The sequence below is a fragment of the Lepisosteus platostomus genome, chromosome 11 (assembly GCF_059453375.1).
Source record: "Lepisosteus platostomus isolate fLepPlt1 chromosome 11, fLepPlt1.hap1, whole genome shotgun sequence".
Taxonomy (NCBI): Eukaryota; Metazoa; Chordata; class Actinopteri; order Semionotiformes; family Lepisosteidae; genus Lepisosteus; species Lepisosteus platostomus.
Genome location: NC_142621.1, coordinates 24,187,022 through 24,210,843, shown reverse-complemented (window position 1 = coordinate 24,210,843; position 23,822 = coordinate 24,187,022). Strand labels below are relative to the sequence as shown.

General features: G+C 34.2%; 1 protein-coding gene across 2 annotated transcripts in view; it reads right to left on the bottom strand.

Moving 5' to 3' along the window:
• Positions 1-23,822, bottom strand: part of adgrl2a (adhesion G protein-coupled receptor L2a) — a 334,526-nt gene that overhangs the window by 278,021 nt on the left and 32,683 nt on the right. The window lies entirely within an intron of this gene.

Here is a 23,822-nt window from a genome sequence, read left to right as displayed (position 1 = left end):
ATCTTGTTGTTGACTCCGTTTTGACCACAGGGCTTTTGTGGTCTGAGAGCTAGAGTTTATCTTGTAGCTTCTGCTCTGTGATTGAGGAGTCTAAGGGGTTTTAGTTGTCTTTAATAGCCAATTCCAGAGTTGTAAGCTTTAAGTGGATGTTACTTTGTTCTCATGCTTCAGCATTTCATAACTTTTGGTGAAGAGTTTTATATTTTTTAAACAGTTCCATGTTTATGGCAAATACTTTGGATTTTGATTTACTGTACAGTATGTGTACTAAACTATTCCCAGAAGCAATTATTGTCTTTGATTTCTATGAATTTAGTTCATGAATGCATTTGTTTCAGTTCATGTGTGTAGTGTTTAACCATCTCACAGTATATGTGCACAGATCTACATTTTATATTTGTCTGTTTTTAATTTAATAGATCTTGTAGTTCTTTTCTAGTGTTTTTACAGCCTATCAAACCATTCTTCTTTAACTGTGGTTTTTTAATTTTGTTCTTCATACTTTTGATTTTAAGGCTAATTTCCAAAGTATATTATTTTACATTGTGTATAGCCAAATGTGTGCCTGTTTAATTGGTTTGAATATAACAGTCACAGCATAAAAAAAAAACAGAAACAAAAATATCATGACTTATTTGTATCAACTTTATGTGCCTTAGAACACTATGTTAACAAATGAGGGTTCAGAAGTATGGATCATGTTTAAATCTTCCATTAAAAAGTTGCAAAGTCAGTTAATGAGTAATAAAATGACTGAAGTACTTGGACTATTGTTTTCAGGTATCGTCATAACACTACAAGAATTTAATCGCTGCTGCACAGGCAGACCAAATTAGTCATACTAAAATTGCTTTGAAATAACTTAATAACATCTTGGACTTATAAACTACAAGTAATGAAAAGAGAAAGACGACACAAATGGTCACCTCGTCTAAGCATCGGATTTTTGATTTTTGAAAATCCAAACCCAATGGCATTCCAGTCCAAGCTGACACTATTCTTTAATTATTCAAATATATTCTCTCCTTTTTTCAAAGCATGCCCCCCCGGTATGTAACTGCAGGCTATTCAGTACACACAGAAATATTTTTGTGGCAAGAACATTTTAAAATGATTCAAACCAGACACAGAAATAATAAAACACAAGGAAATAAGTTTCCTTATGACTTGATTTATGGCATTGTTTACCATTGTCACAGACTCACTTGTGCTGCTGTCACCAATATGGGAACCAAATGTGGCTCAAATGACTCTTGTCCTGAGTCTGCCCTGCCACACTTCCTCATAGATGAACAAATAAAACCTAAACCACCTTCTTTCATGTGGTAATACAATAGCCATTAACAAATGGACAGCCAGATCTTATGCTTACCTTATCGAAGGAAAAGGAAAATAGCATGGACTACTAAAAATTTAAAAAGATGAAAATCCTACCCCCACACCCCACAGCTCTTTATTAATAGATATGTTTTCTTCATTAATCTTACAATATATGTGGATCAGGAGCAAGAGAATTCTGATAATTAATGTTTCTCTGCTTTTCTATTATCACTGTCCCAGTTTATATATAAAAATTCACAGTTATTGCCTAACTTGTACTGAAGTGTTTTGAATGTTTGGGGATGAAAGACAAACTGTGATTTAAAAATAATACAAACACAAAGGAAAAAAAAATTTAATTGAATGTGCCAGTAAACTGGTTTGTGAGTGATCTGAGGTGATGCAGATGAACAGGTTCTGGGTAACTTGTTGTCCTGTTGTAGTTTTTTTAATGTTTTTCTTTTTGGAAGATTCAACATTGTAAAGTGCATATGTGAATTAAATGTCTACTTTGTGATAAAAAACATTCTCTTCCTGCAAGTGAGCTCATGACTAGCCAGTACTGTGCATTTATTTATTAAACATTTATATAACTGTATCAGATCAATGCTTTACACGATACAAGTTCTCTTATACTTTCCATGGGTCGTATTTTGTGAAATATATATTACATGATTTTATTTTTCATAAACAGATTGTTAATAAAATGTCTTAACTAAATATGACCTCTGAATATAAGACAAACAACCACAATTTAAAATGGATACAGAGGACTAAACAAGTTGCATACATCAGAGTGCAAAGTTGGTTATACCTTGAGTTGCTCATGTTCATATATTATTTTGGGAAGACCTGTTCTTGCTAGATTAGTCTGCAAACTCAACAGAAATAACAGTAAATAATTAATAGTAATATGTAAAGGAAAGTAGAATTTCATATAACATACATATACATTACATGAAGAAAAAAGATGATAGTACTTCCATCACTTTTCTTTTTTAAAAGGAACATCCATATGTTATCTTAAGATTGGAAGTCATTTTTATTGCTTGGACGCTCTAAAAGCCAGCTGTAAGAGAGATACATAGGCAGCATTTTTAAAGCTATTCATTTTTACAAATATGCCCTTAAAACTCAGTTCATTTAAAATATATTTCACAGTGCCAAAAGCTAAGCTGGAGAACTACCCTCAATATGTGGACATATAACAATCAAAACCATTTCACAGTCTTCATTCTGGCTAATTAGAGCTAGATATATGGCTACAGAAACGTATGCTTGCATGTAGCATACTTCCACACAAGTACACAAAAATGGCGAAAGCACTCAGTTGTGATAATTAGCTGTGCTAAGCATTTGCTTTTCACAGTGATTATTTTAATGACTTCAGTTATCTCAGAAGTTCACAATAGGATCAGGAAGCCCAAAACGCATCCCCCTGGCATCTGGACTTCCAAATAAGCAGGCATATACCCTAATTTATTTTAAATTAAAAAGGACAAACAATCAAATCTTGAGAAGCTACTTTACATATTAGACATGATTATGTGTCGGAAACACTTTATATGCTTCATAAACACATTGTCCCCAGTGTACAGAATCCCAGGCCAAGAAGCACTCTATGACTTTTACATCATTGGATAGTTCTCAATTGTCTGACAGAAATGTTGGAAGCCTAACAATACACTAGCAGGCAACTTTGGTAGGGTTTTGCTTTTCTTCCAGAATTTATTTCTGTCCATGTAAATGTGGTGTAAACATCTAAAACTGTATCTCAATGAAAATAATTTACATTTAATTTTTCCTTTCCTAAACAATATAGATTTTCACTTTAAGCTTTGCTGGTACTTTCAGGACATTGAGAAAAATCCCTCCTCCCCCCCAAAAAACTGCAATCACAAAAACAACTGGAGTGTGTAGTAAATTATTGCTGCCTCTTATTTTATTTTCCTGTTTAAGTTTAGTGGTTAGCACTCCTGCCTTGCAACGCTAGGGTACCAGGTTAAATTCCTGGACTCCTTTATGTGTGGAGTTTGGATGTTCTCTCTGTGATTGCATAGATTTCCTTTATTTACTCCAGTTTCCTCTCACAGCCCAAAGACATATGGGTAGATTAATTGGTTTCTGTAATTACTGGCCCTGGTAGGAGTGTGTGTTTTTGTCTGTGTGCGCCTTGCGATTGACTGGTGTCCTATTCAAAGTGTATCCCATTTGGCGCCTGCTGCTTGCATGGATAAGCCCCAGCTCCTTTTGTGACCCTCAATTGGATATGCGGTTCTTGAAAGTGATGTTATATTTGAATTTCTCTGCAACTGTGGATACGTATATGAAGTGTTCAGAAAAACACGAGGAGATGCAACTCTCTGAAAGTCATGTTTGTTAGTATAATGAGAAATTCAAACTTTAAAGCTGATAACCTGCAGTTCAAAGTACATACTGTACAGTTTTTTTTGTCTACTTATTTTTATCTGTTTATTTTACTTAGATGCCCCTGGCAGGTGAATGTCACTCCAAAAATGCATTGTCTTCAAAAATCTATTCAATTGTCTATTCAATTAATCAAAATGGTCAGCTGATTTTGTACAGCTTTTATGCAACAGCGAAAGATCTTTGATGGTCTCTTTTACCAGGTGCCTGTTTCAAAGCATCACTTTGATTTAGTTGGCAAAATATACCCAAGTCTGTTTTTCCTCACCAGCTTTGTGACAGCTAGTGAAGTCCTCCCTCTGTGTGGTGTGCATTGAGGAATAACATAATTGACCTTGCATGTTTCTGGCATGGCTCACCTTGAGGACTGCTCAAATGTACCAAAGCCAGCCACTGTCTGCCCTAATGTGTGTGCATATTATATGGACCACAGTTGCTGATGTCAAGCAATTAATACAATGCATTTTAGGTCATATGAGTACCAGTATGGAGTAATAAGAGTTTAAAAAAGAAGTCATTTTGAGGTCAAATATATTACAAGGTAAAAGGAACAAATTCATTGTTGTACATAATGTCTTCTTTTCATCATCTTCCAGCAGAGAATGTAAAGAAACATTAAACAAGATCACCTCTTAGTTCAACCACCAGACCAGAACACAGTAATCACTTGTCTTTTCTTTTTACTTGCACTTTAACAGAAAAGAAAAATCCCTTCAATACATTTTTTCAACTTTTGACACTTCAAGACAGCACAGAAAATATGATTCAGACATGAATTATCACAGCCTTTGCCAGCACACTCATGTAATGCATTTTATAGATCCCTTTTTATTTTTAGAAAACACATTATTAACTCAGTCCTGAAGCAGAGCAATGCTATTCTACAGTTGTGAGGCAACACAATTCTGTTCTGTGTTGCTGCCCATGATGACTCCATCTAGAAAATCTATAGAAATTGTTACTGATTTATTTGAAAGCAACAGTCTCAGTAATATCATGGTACTTGTTTTCATAAACAATAGGTTGACAATAAGACCCTTGAATTTCAGTCAACCATTTAATCATTCTATTTACCCAGAGAACAGAATAGCAAACTTTATCAACTTAAAAACTTAAGATAAACTGTATATCTTAGATTATATATAAAATCGAGTTGGCTTGTTTAATTTACCTCAAATTCCATCTAACCCCAAGTGTATCATCTTGAAATTCAATAACAACTGGAAATTCAAAAGCCAAAACAAACGCACAACATTCTTATTTGGGTTGTCTGTGTGTTTTTAATTACTAGTCAAAGCTTTCAACTAGAAGTTAAAAAATTGATCTGGTCTGGAACTGCAAAACAAGTTCAAATGGAGCAAAACGAGGAACATATGTCCCTTTATATAATGACCAGTCACCCTAGAACAAGTTCATCGTTCAGTTTCAATGTCTAACATGTAGCACTGTTTCAGCAGAAAAGTAGGGCAATTGCTATTGAACATTCTGTATTGACAACTTGTAATGCTGTCTGCAACTGGTTCATAGTGTTAAATTTGGCATCCAAAGAAGAGACATAATTACGAGGACATACAAAATATGTAACTTATTTACTTCTTTTGTTATTAGCTTTGATTAAATAAGAGAAACAATTTGTGTTTGTCATTCAAATGTTCCATACAGGTACTTTAGTGAATATAAATTTTAACTGTAATGTTCTTGAACACATACATTAAATTAAGAATGTTTATTGCTGAACATTTTAGAGGGCTACATAATGAACATAAAACATAAATAAAACGGTTCTGAGAATCTTTTTATAACAAAATCAGAAGATCCACAGACACAACTTAACATATTTGATTCATTGGCCGATTCTGTATATAATCATAGTCGATCTTGATAAAATATAATAATATTTAAGTACGTTTTTTTTTTCTTGTTAGGTAACTGAAAAGTAATTAAACTAGTTATGAGATTTAATTACTGTTCAATTATTGAGCTTAGAGTGGGAAGTTACATCAGTATGTGAGCTTCAAAGGAACAATTCTAAGTTGAAAAATAAAATGAAAAGTATACAATGTTCTGGTTGTGAGGTTGTAATAAAAAATTTGGTACATTATAAAATTACAGTGTTTCAAAATATTGTATTTAATGGACTACTAAAAGTGCATTTAAAACACAGGGCTAACTGTAGTAATCTTTTCTCATGTTGTTAATTAGTGACTCAGAATATACACACTTGTTTAAAGGAACCTGTATTGATGCTTGTAAATCAGATTGTGGCATTTTGTGTGAACCTATATGTGGATGTAATGGTGCACTGATGACAGACTGTGATTTTAGATTAAAAATGATTGATTTCAAATGAAACATTTCATTGTGAGTTCTAAAATAGGATGAAAAGAAGCACTGTGTCGGGTAGATAGCCACTAACAAAACAATTGATTTGTCTTTGTGATTAAAGTCCTTTCATCTCCTAATTTATAACATACCCAGAACACTTCAATGAAATATTTTCTCTCCATCCAGTGCTGACCAACTATTGTTTTAGATATTTACATATTGGATTGTAACCTTATTTAATATTAATATTTAACCCTGACATTGTCCAATTTTAAAATGTCAAAAATATGTTAATGTCTGATTTGTTTCTGCAATATATATATACTATATATACAGTTTATGCTATTATGAGTACTGTGAAGTAACCAGGGGAATCCCACCTAATGTGTTGTATTAAACATATTTCCTTAGAGAAGAACATGTTAAAGTAAGAGGTGTTTCATTAACTTTTATACATAAGTTTGACAAAGTATAGATGTTTGTGATATTTATATTATATATGATATATTTACTACCCTAAAAATTCAAATTATTTTAAAAGAGGCATGCTTTTTCACTGCTTAATATACGCTGTAAATGACAGTAAATTTGTCTATTGTACATAATGTTTGTGGCTGCTACAACTCTCTAGAGGTATCTATCCATCCATTTTCTAACTGCTTCATCCAATTCAGGGCCACGGCGGAGCTTGATTCTGTCCTGGCAAGCAAAGGACGCAAGACCAGATACTCCATGGATGGAGTACCATGCAATCCATCGCAGGGCACACACAGACACAGACACGCACACACTCACACCAGAGTTAGTTTTTCCAGAAGCCAGTTAACCTGCACGGATGTTTTAGGACAGAGGGAGCAAACTACGGCACCTGGAAGAAACCCACACAAGCACAGGGAGAACATACAAACTCCAGGCAAGCAGCATGCCAGGTCTGGAATTAAACCCAGGGCCCCAGTGCTGCAAGGTAGGTAATCACTGTGCCACTGTGCAGCCCATTTTGCTGACATAATTGCATAAATTCAGGAATCAAATAATCATCAGGCAAATGCTTTTGCTTTCATTTTGCTCCATGTACAGATTGATGGCTTAAAATATTAGTTTATTCAGGCTGAATAGTCCAAAAGAAAGAGTGTGAAAGGTTGTGATATGCAGTTTTGTGGTCTTCAAATTTACAAAATGGTTTTTACATTGTGGGCGTCAACAAATAGAAACCCCTGGGCTGAAACAAAAATAAATGGATAAAATAAACCAATGCATTTAAAACGCATTTTAAAGATGCATTAGCTAAGTGTTTGTATTTCCTACAGCTTCCTTTTGCTTGGAATGTGGGGAAGTAGCAGTGTCCTTGGTATTATCCCCTTTTAAATATCTCCATTTAAATGCTAATCAGCTGAAATCTCTCCATTAAAACAATGCTCAATAAACCAAATCCTATAATCTGTGAGAATAGTTAGATTGTTTTCATTTCTGAGGGGTGACATCTATTTCTCTATTGATAGTACCTGTCAGAACAAAAATGAAAATGCAAACATCTAATGCATTTTCAATCTCTTTAAATACCGAGAAAAGGTAAAATGCAAGAAATGAAAACAAAGGACAATTTAACCCTCATAATATATGGAAAGACAAGTACATCACCTTCATCATGTTCTTTTTTGATCTGCTTAAAGTGCCTGGAATTACAGAGAAGCCAAAGTAATTTTTAATTAATAACATCACTAAAATGTAGTATTATGTAGGGAAAAAATCAATACATATTGATAATACTCTAATATCATTTAATGAATGTCAGGCAAAAGGCCAGTGTTAATATGAATAATTAAGGGATCCAGCAACATGGCAGAATACAACAAATGTCTGTATCTCTCAATTGAATTTCCCTTTAAGACAAACCTGATTTTAGTTGGTAATGCGCTCATATGACCTTTTGTTAATGTCAAATGTTGCATTTTATAGTAAGCTATGGTAGTGCATCTCTTAGACAATGGTCACAAATGAAATCTGTCTATTTGTCAATGATAAAAATGTATGTGTGAATCCCGAATATAAGAAACCTAGGCTGATTTAATTCAGGGTTTTCTTTGTTACTTTAATTGCTGTATCTGTTGGCAAGTTTTAAAAAAGTAAATTATGTATCTATTGAACTGTCTGCTGCAGTCTGTCAATTTCAGAAGGACTATTATGAACCCTTTTGTAATTTTTTATTTTCCTTCTCCCTTTTATAACCACTCATATTGTATTCAATCAATGAACTAGCACATATCAGTTAGAAGTACATGCTGCAAATCTGTAAGAACCACAGCACATTATCATATCAGTGGCATTCAGCACTGGAGGATGTCAGCAGTAACAAATACACAGCCAATTCCAGTCTAAAAAGGCCCGAGACAACTCAAAGATTGTTCTCATTGTTCACAAGTGCTACAAGTTAGTGAAGAGTCAGGATTCTGACATAAGAAACTACATTAACAGCACTGCACTCAAATAACATTCACATTTGTTCATTTTCAGAACATTGGGAACATATTTTCCTTTTTGCTTTAAAAATTACTCCGTACATTATTTGAAAAAAACATTTCAAATAATGTTCATGCGATTTCACTGTTTGCTCACATAATAGATAATGAAATATACACAATATATGGTAAATTGACTTTTTTCCATGCATTTCCTTTCATACTATAAAATGATTTGGGGAATCTTATCCAATTCAAGGAAAGCTTTAGGAAGTTCTATCATGAATGGTTAAAAGTTCACACATACTGTAACACAGGCCATTTTCAATGCTCTCAAGTTCCACTGACAAAGTGAATGTGACCTACTTCAAAGTTGTTTGGCTAAATAATCTAGAAACAGTATATCAGAGTAACCACAATACATATCTTCCAGTATTTAATTACAGTTTGCAGAACTTAAGTGTTAAAAACGTAGCTCTAAAAATGTTTTATGTAATTTTAAAGGGCACCTTGTTCAAAATTAATAAATCATAAAGATGTTCTTGTCAGGATGTTAAGGACATTGATTTTAAAATAAATCTACACCAGAAAGAGAGACCCAAGATAAAGGCCAATGTGTAAATTGCTTTAAAAACTGTAGTCACTGTAATTATATGGAGCATTTTACAAGCAACTGGGGACTGCTTTGGATGGATGACTTGAATTTAATCAGTTTCTGGCAGAGAAAGGTTTTGCTTCATACCTTTCCTCACTCAAACTGATGCTCTTAGGTACTAGTGCCATTGCTCTATTATTTATTACCAACACTAGGAAACATTTCTAAACTTCATTTTTAAAACTGATGTGAAAGCAGGGAAAAGTGAACTTACTCTTTGCTTTGGACACACTTTTTCTTCAGAATGACAGAACAATAACACAGTCCCCAGGAAACCACAGGAAGACAATCAATTAAATAATGGCAAGTATGTCCACCTTTCAGACATTTGGCTACTTGCTTTAGTTACTGTTACAGCTCAAAATGTATATTTGTCTAGTATTGCAGAATTTCTGTTAGCAATCGGGTAACATTTTGAAACTTTAAAACACCTAGCAGCAAAATCAGTGGCACATCAAGTTGCACTATTTCAGTAAGGTTGACTGTGAAAGTATCAAATATGCTTTTGATGACAGGTTTGATGACACTGTGATAAAGACAAACTGTTGCTGTTCTTCCCCAGCAGGTGGTCAGACTCAATGTATACTGTGCCTGGTGAGACTCAGCATCATCTTCCTGGTGAATCTGACAAGATCTCAGAAACCAAAGTGCAAAATGTGGTTTCTCATTACACAACAGCCATGACCTAACCCTAAAAAATCCATGTGTCATATTGACTAGGCATTCAGTAGTCATAACCATGCATATCATTCTGGAGACATTCTTCCAAACTGTGGATATTGGAAATTCTTAATAGAATCACACTCTAGCCATCTCTGGAGTCACAGCTGAGCTTTGAGTTTCCTGGGGACATAAAAAGTGATCATTCAATCACAATTCATTATTAATATTTTCTTCACTAGTATGTGGTCAAGGGGAAATTATTTATGCAACAGGCAAATGCCATTGTTTGTGTTGAGATTTAGTCTCATACACCTTTTATTACATTTTATGATCTCTGTCAACCAGTGCCCTGATAACCAAACCTGTATGGAGTCCACTAGAATCAGGACCAAAAGCATCTAATGACCGATAATGGTTTGTTAAAACGGTAATTGTCAACACCTTTGGCATGTTCACCATGGAGCTGTCAAGAGGTTTTTCATGCTTTCATTTTCCCATTGGATTCAGCAAAAGCAATCGCATGCATGTCCTATGATTGCTTACTTGCACCTGACTTGTATGATAGAAGACATACATTCAATATCCATTGAAAAAAATAACCTGTGAAAATACAAGTGCTAGATTAAATGTATTTTGTCAGACAGATGTTTTATCACTCAACAGACAAAGTAATACAAAAATATATATATCAATTATTTTCAAATGGCATATCCCCTGTTTTTTTAAAACAGTGCAGTAGTTTTTCAGATTGTATCATTCTCATTCAGCATGATCCAAAATGTAAAAATCCATGAAGAGTCATTTCTAACATACAATTCTGCTGTATTATCAAGAAAAAAGTCAGCCAGTCTGACTGATGTGTAAATTTAAATCACACCTTTGTCTGCCAAAAATAGACACACCTATCCATACAACTGACAGCTCATTTTATAACAAAGCATGATTTACAATTGCAAACAGAACTCCAAGCACCTCAGACTTCCATGGTATAAAATGATTATGATTCTTACAGGTGGTGCTGTCTAAATGCACTGGGGAGCAATGTATACAAATCACTGCAGTTACATACTGCTAACACTATTAGTACTAGTGAGATATTTACACAATGGAAATTATGATTCTGTGAATATGGATAATATTCCTTTAAGCAGGTCTCACTGGGTGCTTTAAGAATTATTATGAATCAATATGTAGGAATTATTTTAGTAAAACAATAAAAAACGCTTCTGTACTCCTTCTTCCAACTACTTTTCTAGAAGAAAATGTAGCACTTCAAGGCAAATTATTTTCTGTGTAATACAGTTGCTTGGATTCATGTCACATCAAAGTGTTTTTTATCTTTCAGAAGAAAACACGGCAAACTTGTATTTTCAGGATTTCTGGAATCATATTAATCCAACCTTTCAACTTCTACATCACCAAGTGACCTGCAGCTGACTTTTCCCTTTTTTATTTTTTGACAAGGACACTGCTCACATTTACTTTGTAGAAGCATCAACTAGGCATAGATGCATTATTCTTAACTCAGGTTCCATTGTGAATTTTTTTTTTTTGCCACTGTATTAATCAGTGCTTGCCCCCTAGGCTTAAACAGATGGTACTGTTAACTTGCTTAAAATGAGCTAAAACTCCGCATACTGTGCAAGAAACCACTGGACAATCCATCTTTCATGATGTCCTGATGTTATGTTCCAGATCAGTATACTCTGCCAGGGAAAGAAATATGATTCTGTATTGTTTGCTTCACTTGCATGGCCTGCCTTGAACAATAATAAGGACTGGAGTTTTCTTTTCATTGGCATGTTTTATGTTGTGTATAGTATCTTGTGGATAGGCCACATTGAAACAAGCAAATGGACTAATTTAGTCAGCTGATAATATTAAAATTTAAATGGAATCTAAAAACTGGAAGTTAATGCTCATAGCTAATTTCTTTAGTGTAAATTGGTTCTAAGTTTTGTTATTTTATAACTCCTCTAAATTTGGTAAATCACTTCCTGACTATTCTATTGAGGGTTCCTCTTAATTTGCCATTTGCTGAAGGTGAGGGACAGTGTGACACATGTCATCACCATTGTTGTATGATTCTTTTTTTCATGTTTACCCTAATTAAACTGTGTTATCCAATTTCGGAAATAAAATAGTATGTCTCTAGAGCATCTTCAGCTTTGACTGAGAATGTGGAACTGTTTTTCTGGTACAAAACCCTTTTTGGTACTAGACCCACCCAGATTTCACAGGATAGATGCAAACAATACATGGAGCATAAAAACATATTTCTTGAATAAATATAAAATATATTTTGAGTGCTTATGTCAATGGCAAATATTTAGTTAAAAATGTATGCAATGTTGCATTGTTGCTTTGCATAACATTTCTCTAAATTTCAATACATTTCTTTAAATGATTTCGACCTTTCTATTCTGCATATTACTTGCATTATGCAGCTCAATAGGCAGGGCAAATGTTCACACCTTTGGCAAAGATAAAGTGTACGTGAACTAATACATGACTCCAGCTTCTTTTGAAGTTGTATTATTACATACACAGCACACCTTATACCAGTCTTGTGCACTTGAAATCAGATAGAGAAGAACAATTTATAAATGTACTATAAGCTATATAGCTATAATAAGCTAAATCTTTCATGGCGAGGTTTAGAGCAGGGCATGCCAGCCTGTCCATACTTACAGTATTTTTCTGTGGTGGGAGCTATCAGTGCTCATAGTAGAGAATACACAAGTGGAAGTAAAGGATCCTTTTGTTCAATTGCAGGTTGCTAGCAGAAAATAAATGTTGAAATTGTGAGTTTTTCTTCATGTGTTATTTTTTTCTCAAAAAAAGTGAACATGCTTAGAGGGGGCCCCCCTGGAAAGGGAAAATGTTCCAAGCTGCCCTTAATTACATTTAAATAATTACATTTAACTACATGCTAGGTTTATCCTGTCTTGTGTTCTACCTCCTTTGCTTCTGGTTGTGACAACTTGAAAAGGCACATCAACGAACAGCATGTGACTAAAAAAAGAAGTGGATCATACTGTGTCTCACAATGCATGTAGGAAGGACAGGCACACCATGAACCTACGGCACATTAAATATTTAAAATATTCATTGACATTCTTTCATTTTTCAGTAAAAATACTTTGTGCTGCTTATTTATTTGTTTTCCAGAAACACAATAACCTATTCTCTTTTTTATTTTGTGTTTAAACATTAAGGATGATCTGTGTCATGTTAGTTTTATGCGCATTGTATGTATTCCATTTTGGTTTAAAAGGTCTAGAATGAGAAGAAAAATAGTAAGAATTATTTTTCACACTTCATGTATCATTTTACCAACAGGCAATACTATATGCAGGTATAACCACTACTGATACATTCAAGACTACCAAACTGAAAGCTATTACACAATTTTAAAATAAGACTATAATACTATATCAAGAAGATTAACATCTAAAAATATAACAAACACAAGGTAGAATTCCAAAAACTTAATTCAACTGAATTAAAGGGACTAAAAATGTCAAGGTGCGTTATTATTATTGTTGTTTTGTATGTTGTTTGCAAGGGAAGAAAATAAAACAGCATAAACAGAAAAGAGAAATGGAAGCTGAAAAATATACAACAGTATTATCCAATAATCCACAAAAACATAAGGTGTGAAAAGTATAAGGATTTGTTGAAACTCATAGCTTTGACAGACTGGCCACATTATCTAGCATATTCATTGCAATGTTCCAAGAATAAGGGGAACAACATCAATCACAGATCAGAAAATCTGGAAACCAGAATTAAGCTCCTATGTGGTAGTTTCCCAAGAGAAGCCTGTACAAACTTTCTACACCCTGAAGCTCTGAAAACATTGAACATTCTGAAGCCTTGACTTCTAGTTTGTTCAGAGAGAAATGTGATCTCACTCCAGCATTTTAATCAGCACCAACTTTCATCACAACAAATTGGGGGAAAAGAATTCTTCCAATTACTACATATATTTAAAAAAAACAAAAACAAATCTCAGTCCCATTACAACAAACCATTTAGGTATACTATATTCATTAACAAGGTTTCTTAGTAACAGCCTGAGCTATTCTGAATCCAAATTGTTTTGTAATCACAGATTGCTATATCAACATTTATAGTACTAAGAACTAGTGTTAAAAAGTATTAAAGCATTTTACAAAAAGTAAATTCCATGAAATGTTATTGAAACATTAATCTCTGTCAGTCTTTAAAATTAACAGGAGAGCTGGCCATTGGATTCCTGCCATGAAATCTACACCACCAGACTCATTAACATAACTCTTAATTACTGTTTTTTTCAGTTGATGATATTACTGATAGCCAGCACAATATAATCACCAACATATGCAAACAATATGGTCATATGCTCAATTATGTTAATCCTTTTTATTAGGGCCAAGCCACACATTTTTATTTTCTAACACAATGCTGTATTTTATATTTTCAGAAACAAGGCATTTTTACTATTCAGTATAGGAGAGTAAAAGATAATTGGAATTTAAAATGTCCACTTCTACAAAATCTGTAGATATTCTTGTTTTTAAATCAGCTGATTGACAGCTTCTTAATTTCTTTAGTATAACTTATTAAATTAATAGAGGAAAAAAGCCTATCTTTTTCTTGTTATGCCTTGCAAATCCTTCTGCTTCTTTATCCCAAAGATCTAAAGAAAAAATAATTTAACTTTTTCATTTAGGTGTTGTGTTGTCCTAAACTCCTCAGATGATTCAGTGTGCAAAATATTCATTAGCGTTTTTATGACATCAATAATACAGCCTCTAAGACAGATCCACATTTTGTTAAAAGAACAGCTGCAGTTCTGCCTGAATGAATGGTTCTTTTTTCAGAAAACTCTGATACGGTGGTAATTTGCAGCATGTTTCAGGACTTTTTTTCATCTGGTTCAAATTTTCTGCACATTCTTATTATATTTCTGAAACTAATTGAGCACTCTAATTAATCTCCTCTGTTCTGCATTATCTGCTTATCTGAGCTTTATCATAAAGTCTGACTTGCTGAAACACAGTCTGACTCAGTATTTACAGTCAATAAACAAGTCAATAATATTGCTGTTTATTAGAAAAAGAGTCTAAGTTTAATTTAAATGAGCTGTGGGAACAGTTATATTAAAAATGGACACATCTTGAAACAAGTCAACAACTAATGCAGAACCATTGTTGAAATACCATTTGTAATAACAGTATAATTATTCTTCATAGCAGTATTTGTACTAGATTGGACTGTCTCGTGAATTCCTAAAACAAAGCCACTATAAATGTTAAGATATTACCCCCCTCTCCCGCCAAATAAGACAGTGGTATTACTGTTTTAATCTAAAGGTACGCAACACCATATAAAATGTTAGTTGTATTTCAATTATCGTATGAAACCCAACACATCTACTTTTACAATGTATCAAGTCTGTTCCTTGCACATTCTTATTAGTAAAGATGAAACATTCTGGCCCACATCACACATCACCAATATTACATGTATGTTCTCTGAGTTGGAAGTTCTTTGTGGAACTCTTTATGTAAACTGCATTTCATAGCCTTAAGACTTGGCAGCACATTGTAAAGTATTTTATGATTATAAACATATAGATAAATGTCATCATTAGCAGGTCAACATGGCAAAGCAAGGATTTGTTTTCAAAAAGGATATGAATAAGTTCTAAATTAAAGATGGAAGAATTAATTATTAAAAACAAATGAGAAATGAGATGGGAACACCTTAACTATGCTACTGCATATACAGTACTGATCTCAAACTCTTTGTATCACATTCTATTCTATTTTCCCTCACCCTTTTCTGCTTTCGCATATTCCATCCCCTAAACTGTATGTCAACTGTTAAGCTTTATGTCTGAAACACCAGCAAACCTAGAATGCACTCACTACAATTATTTTGGTAGATCTAAGCAGGTAGATTCTGCTACTGTAATAGACATTCACAATAAACAACAGGTGGTCTTCAACCTGTAGCTTCACAAACAGATTAATCTTGACAGTTCAGAAGCTATTTATTCACATTTTTTAACGGCTTCTGTTACCTGTACATAAAAAGCTAACTCACACTAATCAAATACAGTATATAGAGATTTTAGTGAGGTGTGGGATGTATTTTCCCCTTTTTGATTGAGGCAGTGAAAACATAACCCTTCCTACATTCACGCTTTTGTATACTGGCATAGACATGAAGATCGGCAGAATTGTAAATCCAAGGAGTTTTCATAAATGTACAGTAGGTGTAGTAATGTTAATATTGCTATAAACGTTTTTTTTTTTCGTTTTAAAAGATTTTAATCCTTGGAGGTTTTAATATTTACACAAACACTAAATATATCAATCTGGCAGTGCAATTCCAAGCAGTTTTGCTTTATTTTTTATTCCATGTCCACGATCCTATAAAGGTCACATCCAGGATTTAGTCATCACTAATAGCTCTTTTCTTTTCTATCTCACTAACCTTTACTTGAGTCTAACTGATCAAATGGTTATTTTGATCTGGAGTTTCCTGGCTCTCAATTTACACCTTTCTGGTCTGTAAGCTTTTACAATTAACAATCAGTCAGCCATGTTACATTTGCTGATTCTACTTCTTCACATTTTTGCTTTACTATCTCCAGCTCATTGGATATTAAGGTGCAACCGTTCAATCGCTAATAAATATACAAGATAATGTGGCCCCTGATAAAATCAGTCTATCTCCAACACTCCAGGTTATACTGAACAACTGCAATCTATCATATGAAATGTAGTTTCTAACTAGCTGGCTAGTTTTTGGTTAGACATGTCCGGTTAGACATCTTCAGACATGCAAAAAAATAATTTATTGAATAAAAGGATATGCACACAAATGCTAGATCCAACTATTTTTTCATATTTATTTTGAATAATTAGACCAAATCTGGCATATTAGTATTCTACCATTAATCAAACACTAAAGCCTTATTACTCTGGCACATTACAGTGTATACTATACAGTATGTCATTTCTGCAAAAGCATTTATTTACATTTATTACATTTTGTACAGCCTTATCAAATTCAGTACTGCATTCCCATTACGTCTTATACCTTTATGGCACTGCTTCTTTGAATACCTTTGCTTTTCTTTTTTCATTTCAGACAACTTACTTCTGAAAGTCTAACTGAATTGGTATCTAATATTACATATTAGTTTTATTTTACTCTGGTTTCTCCACCCTTCTGTGATCCCATCAGTCTTGACAAACTTCTCAGTCTGCAATGATGAAAAGCAGAACTAAAGATATTTCCCCTGTACTCTTTACTTTGATTTCTTACTTTGATCCTCTACAGGACAAAGTACGAATGTTTAATAGCTCTCTGTTGTCTACCCTTAACACCTTAGCTCCTTTTAAGACTTGAACCATATCCTTTTCTTACTCTGCCGCATGGTTCACTGACCAGCTGTGTTAAATGAAGTCAGCCTCCAGTAAACTTGAATGTCAGTGGCGTCTTTCTGGTCTAAACATTCATTTTCAGTCTTGGAAGGAGCACTTGTCTGAATAAAATGATGCAACAGAGTGTTTTAGATCCAGCCACTTTTCCCACATCATTGAGGACAACCATAACAACCCTAGACACCTATTTTCCACCAATGGATCGCTTAAGCCAAAGTGCCCCATCCTATCACCTGTCGCATGCCAGCTTTGCAACACATTCTTAAAGTTCTTTAGCTCCAAGATCAACAACAGCCAGCATCATAACTTCTCTACAAAGCATGACACATCCACACAACCTCCCTGCTTGCCTAGTTTTACTGGTTCCCTTCTCTCTAGCTTCTCTCTACTTGACCTGCACGCCTCAGTAAACTGGTTTCACGTATGAAATCTACCACCTGCCTATAAGATCCAATTCCCATAGCTTTATTTCAATGCTGTTTCACCTCTCTGTCCTATTTTTTTCAACATAATAAATGAGTCCTTGAGCACTGGCGTGATACCAAAGGCCTTCAAAACTGCTGCTGTTATCCCTGTACCAAATAAACTTGGATCTGGACAATCTAAACACTTTTCTCTCTATCCAATATACCCTTTCTTGCAAAATAATTGGAATGTGCTGTTACAACTCAGTTAAATAACCATCTCATTGTAAATGTCCTTTTTAAACCCCTCCAATCTTGTTTCCAACATACAGTAGCAATGAAATTAATCTTCTCCTCCCCAGTGCCGCTTTTAATACTATTAACCACAATATCTTACTTTAATGTCTTAAGACTGTTTGAAGTTTCTGACACTGGTCTTAAATGGTTCAGGTCTTGCTTAACTGATTGCTGTCACTTTGTCTCTTTTAGCAGTTTTAGCTCTGAAATTGGACTCATTAAGTCTGGTGTTCCTCAAGGCTCAATACTGAGCCCCTTACTTTATAGCATTTACATCTTCCCACCAGTTCAGCTATTAAGATCTCATGAATCATAATAAATGATCATTTCTACATTGATGATACTCAAATCTATATCTATACTAAACCTGATTCTAATTTGTCTGTCTCTGCTCTTTCTAATTGTATTTCTGACATAAAAACATGGATAACTCAAATTTTCTCTCATTTAAGATAGTATCATTTTATTGGTCATATACAATTTCTTGTATTAGGAATTTGTCTTTTTCACATATCCAAATTTGCTCTCCATGAGACACACAGACAGGGAGAGAAGCTTGGGGTCAGAGCACAGGGTCAGCCATTTATACGGTGCTCCTGGAGCAGTTGGGGTTAAGGGCTTTGCTCAGGGGCCCAACAGAGTAGGATTCCTCTGCCAGCCACAGAATATGAACCAGCAACCTTCCAGCCACAGGCATAGATCCTTAGCCACAGAGCCACAGCACCACCCCTGTGACACGACTGAAGTCATGCTTCCCAGAGTGCCCCATCAACTATGTAAAGCCTGTGGATGGCACTGTACTTCAGTTTCAATCTAAATTGAGGAACATGAGGGTGATATTTGATCCAGGCTTGACCGTTAGACTCACATGTGAAATATTGTCAAAATATCATTCTACCACCTGAAATTTGAGATCTTTTCAGTTACATACAGGGTAAGGTTACTGGCATATTCTTGACCCAATGACATTTCTCCCTGCTCAGCCACTGAGCTCTTTAGGTCTTTCAAAATCACCATTGGCATTACAGTTGCCTCCCAAACCATTACTCTTCTTGCTAGTATGCTCAGTTTGGAAAGGCAGCCTAATCTAGGCAGTGTCTAGGTGCCTTTCTCTTCATAATGATTGATTTCACCATGTTCAAATAGAGATTAGAGTCTTTGAAATATTTGTATTCACTTTTCCTGATCTGTGCCTTTATATAACTTTATCCCTCAGTTGTTTTGAAAGCTCCTTGGTGTTCTTGGTTGAACCTTTGTAATTCACTACCTGACTGAGGAACCTTATAGATTTATTCTTAAATCATGTGAACTACTGTTATTGCACACAGACAGAGGTTGCTCAACTAATTATGTGCCTCATTAAGGTAATTTCGTGCAATTAATTTAGATTTGCTATAGCAAATTTGAATACTTATGTTGTCATTGCTTTTCCATTTTTCTTTCATATTATCTATTCATTTCTTTGTTGTTTTTCTTTTAATGCTTTGAGTAAGTTGCAAGTATAACAAAAATAAATGCTTACTTCAATGAGTCATGACTACAAACTTTAAAGTAATTAAATGGGAAAGCTGTGGTGAATACTATCTTTGGAGTCAAAGGCATTTTCTGAAAAAATACTAAAGCTCCTGATCACGTTTTACAATCAATTCCTGTTTATTTGAAACTGAGGACTTATTCTACCCAGAACACTTTTTTTGACAAATTGTACAGTATTAATGATAAGGCCAGGTAAAGTAACAGTAACTTATAAAAGTAAAGAGAAATAATTGCAACACAACACACAGGTTGCTTGTATAAAACCACTATTGAGAAACTAAGGGGTTTAGTATATAGGATAGCACAGATCAATAACAGAAGCAGTGGTATGTTAACAGTGTGAGCTTCTTTCTAAATTTCAATATCACTTCTCCAGGAAAAGAGGTGGCAAATCAACCCCCTTTCTTTCTAACAATGATGTGCTGGATTTTAAGTTCTGAGAACAGGTGTCACTCACCTTGCTGGATAAGAAAGCGAATGCCATAGGGGTATGGGGGAACTAAGGAACTGGAAGCAGTCAACTTCACATAGCTAAGCCAGGAGCTCACCACTGATACTAGAAAGGGCATGAAGAGGCTCAGGCTGTGATGAGGCTCATATCTACTCCAGTCACAAACACTCCCAGCAGGGGTAGCTGGCGGCAGCAGGATAAAGAGCACTTCCTAAGAGGCTGTTCTGGGGAATTACTGGAAAGCAAATGTAAAGCTAATTTAGAGTTGAATGTTTCTTACAGCTACTAGGTACATTCCTTCAGCTAAGAGAAGAAAAAAGAGGAAAGTAGGGATATATATTCCCTCATTAATCTGTGTTTTCATCTGCTAAATGGGTTGTCTGCATTTTCAACAAATATCCATTAACCAGAGGTGTATCTCTGAGATAAGAGAACTGTGCCTGAAAAAATTTCAAGTGTGTTTAGATCAAGATAAGAAAGGTCAACGTCCCTGAGAGAGTCTAAAGTAACTAAAAAAAATAGGTTTTCAAATAACTAATAGTACGGGGACCAGTATTTTGTGGGAAACTTAAATGGATAATACAACAGATCATGCTGTTCTATAAACCGTAGAAAATGCCTTTAAAATTCCAGTGGAAGGATGAATATAAGACAACTCTCAGTTCACTTGATGTCTGCAAATGTGTTTATGCATAATCATTTTGAACAGCTGAGGCTAAATGTGTTTTCTATTTTGTACTCTGCATTTGCAGAGGTACCTCTTCCTATAGTAAGGGAAAAGCTTGGAAATGGTTTTGAATAATCCCAATATAGGGAGTGAAGTGGAGAGAAAATGCTTTTCTTTATAAGCATTGCCCTTGCTCCATTAACCTTTGAGAGAGAAAACTCACTGACAATATGTCAAGATAACATGCCAACAGATGTGAAGTGGAAAAGATTCAAAGTTAACTTTGACATACAAACATCTAGGTTCCCATTTAGTTACAATATCTATTTATGTCAAACTGTGTTTCAGCATATTAATACACAAAGAATTTTAAATCAATTTGGCATGTCATAGTTTGCCAAAGCAATTTATATTATAAATACACCAAAGTAAAATTACTAAACTGCAGAACAACGTATCTCAAGGAAAAAATAATTAATTTAAATATTTAACACAAATATTTAGTTTTTTTCAGTCTGTGAGAAAACATTGAACTTTTTTAACTTAATTCTGTTACTAAACTGTATGATTCTTATTTATTACTTAATTTCCATATAATATTGAGCTGTAAACTGTCATGAAGTGCACAGTCCTTTCTCCAGAAAGATTTAATTTGTGGAAAAACTAGTTAATTTAAGACAGAGGATATTTATTTCCATTAGTTTACAGAAGCCTGAATTACTGGATATTTTTTTTACTAGAGCTCATGATCAGATTACATTACATTAATTGTAGTTTTTGTAGATTACTTAATGATGAGCATCATCTGACAGTTGTATACAAAATGTCATGTTAAATCACATTAGAATTGTAAGAGAACAATTTACACAGAACCAGCAACTTCTCCAAATTAGGAAACACATTTGAAACTGACAAAACAAAATATCAATACAGCGACTCTCAACTTACGTACTCACAACTGACATACACTATCAGCTCCACAAAATTAAATAATATTGAAAAAATGCTTTATTCTCTGAAAGATTTGTCAAGCATGCCTATGAGAGCTAGTTAGTTACAGTAGCCTATACAGCCATCGTATTTACTTTCATTTGCTGTTTTTATACTTGAATTACTGAAGTTAGTTGTTGTTTTTTATAAGGGTTAAAGGGTAAAATTTGACTATATGCAAAATTCGCTTTACTCTAATCCCTAATACCCACATAAATTATGAGTGGCCTGTACTTTATTTTTTGTGTATATATACCAGCAATAAGAAAACTACATCAAATACCTGTAGTTCCAGAGAAACACTGCAAACACACCAGAATTAGTCAATATGAATCATTCTGACTTGTTGTATCATATTTGCCATTTTTGTTGTTGCTTTTAAAGGGAAAAAACAATTTTTTTATCTTACACATACAGTAAGTATGATATTTATAGTATCTTATACAAGAATTAAAAGTTTTCCCAAACATAGTTAAAAATGCTTCAAAATGACTTGCGAAACAAGCTTCCACATAAATAAAAAAATGCTTGTGAAATTTGCTTAGAGCAGTTGGGATTATTGCATTATTGTATTGTAAATTCCTGTTATACAATACAGCGGGTGCTTTCCCCATTTTTGTGTAAATTGGTTAAGAAACATGTTCAAATAAATCTAATTTCAGGACACAGACAAAGCAGTTGTACTTTGGTATAAATTATTCCTTGTTACTATGCTAGAATATCATGTCAATATACTGTACATGTATGCATTTTGATTGTCTTCATGAGTAGTTATCAATAACATAAATCTTTCTGTAGGCAGAACATAAGCTTTTTTTTTACAACCTATTTATAATTCTGCCCAACAACTAACACCTTATCAGTAGTAGGAAATGATGGCTGCCCAAACTTAATCTAAAGAATTTACACCACATTTATTAAATTGTATTATTTTGTAAAGTGAAACAGATATAAGTATTGAACAAGTATGCTTATGATATGCAGCTCTTTGATTTTTAAAGCATAACAAGTATGATTTGACACAAACAATAGGTGACCTATCTGCTTTTGGGTTTAGCTCTGCTTTGTCATGGTCTTCACCAGGATACGTGGCTTTCTTATAAATGGACTTTTGTTAATTTTAATCTGTACCACTTGGTTTTAAAAGGTCTTTTGCATGTTTACCTGGGTTATCTTTCAATTTCTCAAATGCATGCACCATTTGAGCAATATGTGTTTGGTATGTTCTTGACAGCATCACATCATCTCTTTGAAAGATTTCAGAATGGGTCCCAATTTTATCAGCTGCAACAGCTAAATAATGTTTAGGGGAATACATTGATGTGAAAAAGAAAGTACACCTCCTTACGATGTTTTTTACATATTAAGACGTGTCTGACTTTCATCTAGACCTCGCTAGTCCTAACAATAAATAAAATCTAACCTCATGTGACAGATAACACACACAAATTTTACTTTGTCATTATGTATTACACAAAACAATCAGCCAATATTCTGTAGCCTTGTATGAAAAACTAAGTGCACCCTGTGTTTCAGTAATGTTTGGAACCACCTTTAGCAGCAACAACTTGAAGTAAACATTTCCTGTAAGAATTTATCAGTCTCTCACATTGCCTGGGAGAAATTCTGGTACACTCCTCCCTACAAAACCACTTCAGCTCAGTGATGTTTGAAGGCATTCATTTATGCACAGTTCTCTTTAGGTCCTGCCACCTGCCATCTTGATGGGGTTGAGGTCTGGACTTTGACTTGGCCATTCCAAAATCCTGATTCTTTTCTTTTTTAATCATAAATTTACTGATGTGTTTTGGATGATTTTCCTGTTGCATGATCCACTTTTGGCTAAGCTTCAGCTGTTGGACAGATGGTCTCACATTTTCCTCTAGAATGAAATGGTATAGAGAGGTATACAGAGGAATTCATGGTGGACTCTGTGATTATGAAGCGTCCAGATCCTGTAGCTACAAAATAGCCTTAAATCTTCACCCCTCTAACCACTATGCCTGGTGGTTGGTAAGAAGGTTCTTGTGGTGATAGACAGTATTGGGTTTTCGGAAAACATGTAATTTTGCATTACAGCCAAATAACTCCAGTTTGGTTTCATTTGTCCAGAGGACATTGTTCCAGAAGTCTCGTGGTTCATTCATGTGCTGTTTTGCAAACCCAAGCATCAATGTTCTTTTTGG